This window comes from Bos mutus, chromosome 21 (genome assembly GCF_027580195.1).
Source record: "Bos mutus isolate GX-2022 chromosome 21, NWIPB_WYAK_1.1, whole genome shotgun sequence".
Lineage (NCBI taxonomy): Eukaryota > Metazoa > Chordata > Mammalia > Artiodactyla > Bovidae > Bos > Bos mutus.
Window position 1 is genome coordinate 8005785 of NC_091637.1, and position 8979 is coordinate 8014763.

An 8979-nucleotide genomic window follows, 5' to 3' on the forward strand; every position below is an offset into this window, starting at 1 on the left:
TGAAATACTATCCAACAGTGATGATAAATGACCTGGAACTATATGCATCAACCTGGATGATTCTTTTTATTTTTCCTTTGAGGCTGAATTCATTTAAAAACTTTTAAATTCAGTTCAGTTCAGTTGCTCAGCTGTGTCTCACACTGCGACCCTGTGGACTGCAGCACGCCAGGCTTCCCTGTCCATCACCTACTCCTGGAGTTTACTCAAACTCATGTCCACTAAATCGCTGATGCCATCCAACCATCTCATCCTCTGTTGTCCCCTTCTGCTTCCACCTTTAGTCTTTCCCAACATCAGAGTCTTTTCCGAGTCAGCTCTTTGCATCAGGTGGCCAAAGAACTTGAGTTTCAGCTTCAGCATCAGTCCTTCCAATGAATATTCAGGACTGATTTCCTTTAGGATGAACTGGTTGGATCTCCTTGTAGTCCAAGGGGCTCTCAAGAGTCTTCTCCAACACCACAGTTCAAAACCATCAATTCTTTGGCCCAGCTTTCTTTATAGTCCAAATCTCACATCCATACATGACTACTGGAAAAACCATAGCCTTGACTAGATGGGACCTTTGATGGCAAAGTAATGTCCCTGTTTTTTAATATGCTGTCTAGCTTGGTCATAACTTTTTTTCCAATGAGCAAGCATTTTTTTAATTTCATGGCTGCAGTCACCATCTGTAGTGATTTTGGAGCCCAAAAAGATAAAGTCTGTCACTGTTTCCATTGTGTCCCCATCTATTTGCCATGAAGTGATGGGACCAGATGCCATGATAATAGTTTTCTGAATGTTGAGTTTTAAACCAACTTTTTCACTCTCCTGTTTAACTTTCATCAAGAGGCTCTTTAGTTTTTCTTCGCTTTCTGCCATTAGTGTGCTGTCATCTGCATATCTGAGGTTATAAAGTTGAATTAAATTAAAATGAAACTTGTGAACAATGTCACCAATATACTATTTACATAGCATGCAGTTGTGCAAAATGATACTCAGTATTGCTTGGCTGTGCAGGATTGTGGATGTCCAGGTATGATGGGCATTCCCAGGAGGAATCAGATGGGGAACACAGACTGACTCAAGGTGTGTTAGTGCAGTTCTATTTCTTAAGCTGAAAGACAGATACCCTTGCATTTATTATATTATTTTCTCCATAGTTTTATATGTCAGAAATATTTCACAATATTCTTCTCAAAGATCAAAAAGTGAAAGTGAAGTCACTCAGTTGTGTCTGACTCTTTGCGACTGTATGGACTGTTGTCTACCAGGCTCCTCCATCCATGGAATTTTCCAGGCAAGAATACTGGAGTGGGCTGCTATTTCCTTCTCCAGGGGATTGAAAGAAAGACGCAGCTCTCTACGGTTACTCTCTCTTTTCAGTAACCATAAAGATACACTGGCGAGTTGATGAACACCCTTTCTTTCATGTGTATCACTGAAGCTCACAGAAAATGTCTTCCCATGACCTGAGAAGAAGGTGCCGCTCTAACATCCTGCACTATATGGGGCAGAATGGCAAAGACTAGAGATCTCTTCAAGAAAATCAGAGATACCAAGGGAACATTTCATGCAAAGATGGGCTAGATAAAGGACAGAAATGGTATGGACCTAACAGAAGCAGAAGATATTAAGAAGAGGTGGCAAGAATACACAGAAGAACTGTACCAAAAAGATCTTCACATCCCAATTAATCACGATGGTGTGGTCACTCACCTAGAGCCAGACATCCTGGAATGTGAAGTCAAGTGGGCCTTAGAAAGCATCACTATGAATAAGCTAGTGGAGGTGATGGAATTCCAGTTGAGCTATTTCAAATTCTGAAAGATGATGCTGTGAAAGTGCTGCACTCAATATGCCAGCAGATTTGGAAAACTCAGCAGTAGCCACAAGACTGGAAAAGGTCAGTTTTCATTACAATCCCAAAGAAAGGTAATGTCAAAGAATGCTCAAACCACCGCACAATAGCACGCATCTCACATGCTAGTAAAGTAATGCTCAAAATTCTCCAAGCCAGGCTTCAGCAATATGTGAACCATGAACTTCCAGATGTTCAAGCTGGTTTTAGAAAAGGCAGAGGAACCAGAGATCAAATTGCCAACATCTGCTGGATCATGGAAAAAGCAAGAGAGTTCCAGAAAAACATCTATTTCTGTTTTATTGACTATGCCAAAGCCTTTGACTGTGTGGATCACAATAAACTGTGGAAAATTCTGAAAGAGATGGGAATACCAGACCACCTGACCTGCCTCTTGAGAAACCTATATGCAGGTCAGGAAGCAACAGTTAGAACTGGACATGGAACAACAGACTGGTTCCAAATAGGAAAAGGAGTTCGTCAATGTTGTATATTGTCACCCTGCTTTTTTAACTTATATGCAGAGTACATCATGAGAAACGCTGGACTGGAAGAAACACAAGCTGGAATCAAGATTGCTGGGAGAAATATCAATAACCTAAGATATGCAGATGACACCACCCTTATGGCAGAAAGTGAAGAGGAACTAAAAAGCCTCTTGATGAAGGTGAAAGAGAAGAGTGAAAAAGTTGGCTTAAAGCTCAACATTCAGAAAACGAAGATCATGGCATCTGGTTCCATCACTTCATGGGAAATAGATGGGGAAACAGTGGAAACAGTGTCAGACTTTATATTTTTGGGCTCCAAAATCACTGCTGATGGTGACTGCGGCCATGAAATTAAAAGATGCTTACTCCCTGGAAGAAAAGTTATGACCAACCTAGATAGTATATTAAAAGCAGAGACATTACTTTGCCAACAAAGTTCTGGCTAGTCAAGGCTATGGTTTTTCCAGTGGTCATGTATGGATGTGAGAGTTGGACTGTGAAGAAGGCTGAGCACCAAAGAATTGATGCTTTTGACTGTGGTGTTAGAAAAGACTCTTGAGAGTCCCTTGGACTGCAAGGAGATCCAACCAGTCCATTCTGAAGGAGATCAGCCCTGGGATTTCTTTGGAGGGAATGATGCTAAAGCTGAAACTCCAGTACTTTGGCCACCTCATGCGAAGAGTTGTCTCATTGGAACAGACTCTGATGCTGTGAGGGATTGGGGGCAGGAGGAGAAGGGGACGACAGAGGATGAGATGGCTGGATGGCATCAGTGACTCGATGGACGTGAGTCTGAGTGAACTCCGGGAGTTGGGGATGGACAGAGAAGCCTGGCGTGCTGCAATTCATGGGGTTGCAAAGAGTCGGACATGACTGAGTGATTGAACTGAACTGAACTGACTGATATGGGGCATCTCCCCCAGAAGACATATTAATGTGAACAATGTGCTTTGGAGCACATTTTAAAAATTGCAAGTTAGTTAAATGCTTGTATAAAAATCTGAAATGCTTTCCAAGGAATATGATTCTCTCCCTACATTGTGAGTCACTCAGTTCTGCCTGGAAATACTAGGGAATGCAGGCCGAAGGCCGACTCAAATGCTTTTGTCAATTGTTACCCAGTACGTGTGGTTCCTCCCTTGATTTCTCAAGTCTTCCGGATCATCTGACCACAGTTGATGGTGGAGCGTGAGTTTCTTGTTTCAGCCTCACCTGGTTCTGCAATCCAACTCACATTAGTGGACTCGGGAAATGAAAAACTTTTTATGAGGGAGAACCAAGGACTGCCTTTGGGAAGTCAGATGCCCCAGTGCAATTTTCTCAACCACTTGATGCTATTTGTAGCTGGCTGTGAAGGGATGGCTTTGGGTCAGGTTGTGGTCAGTAAGAGCTAGACCAGTTCTTTCTTCCTGAGAAAGGCTGTTCAGCCAGACTCAGGGAAGACAGCCCCCAGACCATGGGCTTAACAGTCCAACTCTGCCCTGTGCCATTTTTGAGACCTGGGCTGAATCAATTAACTTCCTTGAGCCTCTGATTCTTCATCTGAAAAATAGTATGTTTTTAACATTAAACTAAACAGTATTTGGACGGAGGAGCCTGGTGGGCTACAGTCCATGGGGTCGCTAAGAGTTAGATACGACCGAGTGACTTCACTTTCACTTTTCATTTTCATGCATTGGAGAAGGAAATGGCAACCCACTCCAGTGTTCTTGCCTGGAGAATCCCAGGGACAGCAGAACCTGGTGGGCTGCTGTCTATGGGGTTGCACAGAGTTGGACACGATTGAAGCGACTTAGTAGTAGTAGTACCAAGTGATAAATCTAGCGCCACGTGAAAGATGTTCACTGAGATCACTAGCCCAGTGAAGACTCTTCCAGTCCCCCTGAAACATTTTCTGACTCTCCTCTGACTATGGGAAAATGATCCTTTTAAATTCAGTCCTTAAGGCATTAGTATAAATGAACTTGTAGGTTTGCTTAAACATCTCTGGAACAACAACAAAAACAGTCTATGAATGGGAGACTTCAGATTACAGCACTCTGTAAGTGTGGTACACTCGTGGTTCATGAGAGGGTTTTCAATGGTGTGGTTTTATATGCTGAAATTAATGACATTGTTTGGTTTTCCTTGGACTCATCTTTATAGTTGCCTCCTGGTGGAGAATGGATGTGAAGCGTTCAGCCTGGCACACAGTAGGTCCTCAGTGGGTGGGGGACTGTTATTAATGCTCGTTTCTCTAATCAGCATTGCTCCTTGTGGGAACAGTGACACATCAAACGCTGGAGTTCAGCACTGCTGACTGTGGCATCGTGCTCTGGGGCTGTGTGCGGGTGGGGGCAGACTGCAGGTAACGAGGCACCCAGCCCATCACTTCTCCCACCAATCTTCCAAGAGGTGGGAAAAATAAGACCAGTCACCTTCTCATGAAATAGTGTATGTGGTAAAGTAGTGAAGTCTGGATTGTGCAGTGGGAGACCCATGGTGGAGACGGACTTTCTGCTCAGTGGCTCAGGCAAGCTGGTGGGAGTCCTCTCCTTGGATCTCCTAGAGGGATCTGTGAGGTCTCTAAGGTCCATTGCTGTGTCCTCAGAGCTCACCCGTATGTCCCAAGCAACCTCACCCCCTGCATCACCCTTTCTTGTACTGTGTCATGTTAGTATCGCTGTCAGTCGCCTTCACATTGTCAAAAGGTTCACAGCCTCCTGATGAATGATGTAATCAGCATGTAGTCACTATACCCTCTGTCCAGCAAAGGATGACTCAGAAAGAAACTTCACTTTGAACACGTCATTAGGTTTTGCTTCCGGCTTTCCTCTACAGAAGAGAACAATGCAGTCTTGGCTCCTAAGCTCTGCCATTCACCTGCATCGTTTCCTGTAATACAAGGCTGGGTCCTGTGAAATGGATGGGCGGGTGTAGTAAGAGCTGTAGGACCAGCTTCTCAGCTGGAAGTCCGCATAGTGCCTGCTGGTCAGAGGAAGGGAACTTGATTTAAATAACTCGTCCAGTGAACTTTAATTCTTTTTCCCTGGAGGCAAATCTTGAAATCCAGAATCCCAGTGTGTGTGTACTATCTTTTCTGACAAAAGTAAGAGCTTGTATTTATGTAAAAAACAGTGGATGGTATCTCCCCTTTTTTATATTTATCTTTCAAAATTGATATTCTGATATTCGAGAATATGAGCTACCTCGGTGGCTCAGTCAGTAAAGAATCTGCCTGCAATGCAGGAGACGCAGGTTTGACCCCTGAGTCGGGAAGATCCCTTGAAGGAGTGCATGGCAACCCCCTTCAGTATTCTTGCCTGGAGAATACTGTGGACGGAGGAGCCTGGTGGGCTATAGTCCATAGGATTGCAAAGAGTCGGACAAGAGTGAAGTGACTGAGCACACACATACAACAATATCTTTGGGTAATGAGGTCAAGATTCTTTATTATACTGTAGGAAGACTTCTAAGATGACTGAACTTTCTTTAGTCCTTCTTAAAGAGGTGTATTCCCTAGTAGCTCAGCTGATAAGAATCTGCCTGCAATACAGGAGACCCTGGTTTGATTCTTGGGTTGGGAAGATCCCCTGGAGAAGGACTAGGATACACACTCTAGTATTCTTGGGTTCCCCAGGTGCCTAAGATGGTAAAGAATCCACCTGCAATAAAGAATCTACCTGCAATGTGGGAGACCTGGGTTTGATTCCTGGGTTGGAAAGACCCCTAGAGGAGGGCATGGCAACCCAGAGAATCCCATGGACAGAGGAGCTTGGAGGGCTCAATGGAGTCCATGGGGTCACAGTCAGACATGACTGAGTGACTAAGCACAGCACAGCACAATGAGGGCTCATCAATCTTTTTCAAGGAAGGGTCTATTTTTTTTAAGATGTCTACAGACCAGAGAGAGATAGCCATATTGGAGAAAATCAGGAGAATAGGTATGTATTAGTGTTGTCTGGCTACTGGACAGATCCAGTTGCTCTACTATGCTGGCTTATGAATGAGTCTGAAGCCAAAACTTTAAGCCTTCATCTGTGGTCTAGCTTCTTAAGAATGAAGAACAAAATTTTATACGTGACCAATTCTCTTCTCTCAAGACTGAGTGATTTTTATTTCGTCTCTAATAATTTTGCTGAAAGAACATCCCTTAAACAGCTTAACTGAAACCATGTTTATTGGAAGGGAAATCTTTTCTGGTTTAGCAAAGTTAGAGTGCTGATTGTGAAGGCTTTATGAGTTCTCAGGGACTTCCCAGTCCATTCCTCTCTGCTTCCTTCATGGCTACCTCTGCCTGACCCCAGCCCTGGAGGGTAACCAGGACACGAACTCAGCTCTGCAGCTGAGAACACATGTCAAGCTAGAATGCTTGACCCCAGAAGCCTCTGTCATTTCTTTCTCTGGGTGAGTTGCTGAGATTCTGCAGAGCTAGAAGGCGACCATTCATAATGGCCCTGAGGGCTATGTAAGTCTCCTATACAAGATTGACCCCAGAAACCTCAGTTATTTCTTTCTCCAGGTGAGTTGCTGAGTTTTTGCAGAACTGGAAGGCGACCATTCATAAAGACCCTGAGGGCTATGTAAGTCTCCTATCCTAGAATGTTATAAAGTGACAAAGGGCATTAGAGTCCATTGTTGGCTGAACTTGAGGCAACAGGAAAAGTCATACAGGGCCTGTACCAATGAAAGTTTGAGTTTGGTATCACATGATGGGGAGAGAAAGAAAGGATAAGTGGAATAAAGTAGCTTTATCCTTTTACCTTTAAATGAGGCCTCTGCCGTACTTACAATATCAGATGGACTTGCCATCACAAGCATTTAGAATGGCAGATTGCAACCTCTCAGTGTGTGTGTGTGTATGTGTGTTAAATGTCATCCTGATTTCTTATGATGGGGAAAACAATTTTTCAAAGTTAAATATAGAATTACCATATAACCCAGCAATTCAGTCTTTGGAAATTCCAAGAAGAACTAAAAGTAGGATTTTAAACTGATATTTGTACACCCTTGAAAAGGTACTGTGCACAGGAATGCTACTCTTATTTATAGAAGCATTATCCACAATAGTCAAAAGGCCCATCAGCCAAGTGCCCATCAGTGAATGAACAGATAAACAAAATGTGGTGTATACATAGAATGGGATATTGAGTCATAAATGGAATGATGTACTGATACATGCCGGCTACAAAGAATGAGCCTGAAAACAGTATGATAAGAGAAAGATGTTAGACATAAAGGGCAATATATTATATGATTCGATTTATATGAAGTATCCAGAACAGACAAATCTACAGCCACAGAAATTGTATTAATGACCAGGAGCTAGGTAAAGGGAGGACGGGGAATCCCTACTTTTTTAAGTCTATGAATATCAGAGATTTACTATTTTTACACATACATAAATTTTTATATTCTTTATATACTTTTCCATTATGGTTTATCTCAGGATGTTGAACAGAGTTCCCTGTGTTATACAGTAGGACCTTGTTGCTTATCCAGTCTGTATGTAATAGTTTACATCTGCTAACCCCAACGTCTCACTTCATACCTCCGCCATCCCCCACCCCCTTGGCAGCCACAAATCTGTTCTCTATGTCTGTGAGTCTGTATCTATTTCATAGGTAGGCTCATTTGTGTCATATTTTACTAACAGATTCCACATATAAGTGATATCATATGGTATTTGTCTTTCTGACTTACTTCACTTATTGTGACAATAAAAATATGGAATGTTTCAGGAAAATCATCTTTGTGCAGGGGCCATGCTAATCTTCTCTGTATTGTTCCAATTTTAGTATATGTGCTGGCAAAGTGAACGTGGTTATGACTACTTAATGGGCATACAGTTTCCCTTTGGGGAGACAAATATGTTTTGAAACTAGATAGAGGTCATTGTTGTAGGATATTGGGAGTGTCCTAAATACCACTGAATTGTATACTTTAAAATAGTTAATTTTATGTTATCTGAATTTGACCTCAACTAAAAAAATAATCTACGGTGGAATTTCAAGAATCCAAGAGGGGAGCTTTAAAAACAAGTCAGAAGAACACATTTCTTAAACACTATACATACACATATAGACACACACACAGGTGCGGATACAGAAGTCCCAGTGCAGGAACTGTTAACATATATTGGCCAGGTATGATGGTTAATTTTGTGTTAACTTGACTGAGCCAGAGGTGCTCAGGTATTTGGTTAAACATTAATATGGGTATTTCTGTGAGAATGTTTTTCATGAAATTAATATTTAAAATCAGTAGATTGTGTAAAGCAGATTTCCTCCCCGATGGGGGTGGGCCTTGATCAAACAGCTGAAGGTCTGAATAGAACAAAAGGAAGGGCTGACTGTCCTGAGTAAGAGACAGTTTCTTCTGCCTGACTGCTCTCAAGCTGGGAGCTTGACCGTTGCTTGCCGTCAGAAATGCTCCATCCACTCTCGTGAGTCTCCATCCTGCCGAATCACTCCGTAGGTCTTGGGACTTGTCATTCTCCATGAGTGCATGAGCTGATTCTATGTAATAACTCTCCTTACATTTGTATCTCTATCTGTCTACCACCTACTTTCCTATCTCTCTCTCCTATGAGTTCTCTGGAATCAGTGCAGAGAACCCTAACACCCCAATCTACCTGGTTGCTGACACAATTATTCCTCTTTTCATTTC

At 42.6% G+C, this 8979-nt stretch overlaps 1 pseudogene; it reads right to left on the reverse strand.

Moving 5' to 3' along the window:
- Positions 1-8031: 8031 nt before the first annotated feature.
- On the reverse strand, positions 8032-8130 carry LOC138984548 (U6 spliceosomal RNA; annotated as a pseudogene).
- Positions 8131-8979: the final 849 nt, after the last annotated feature.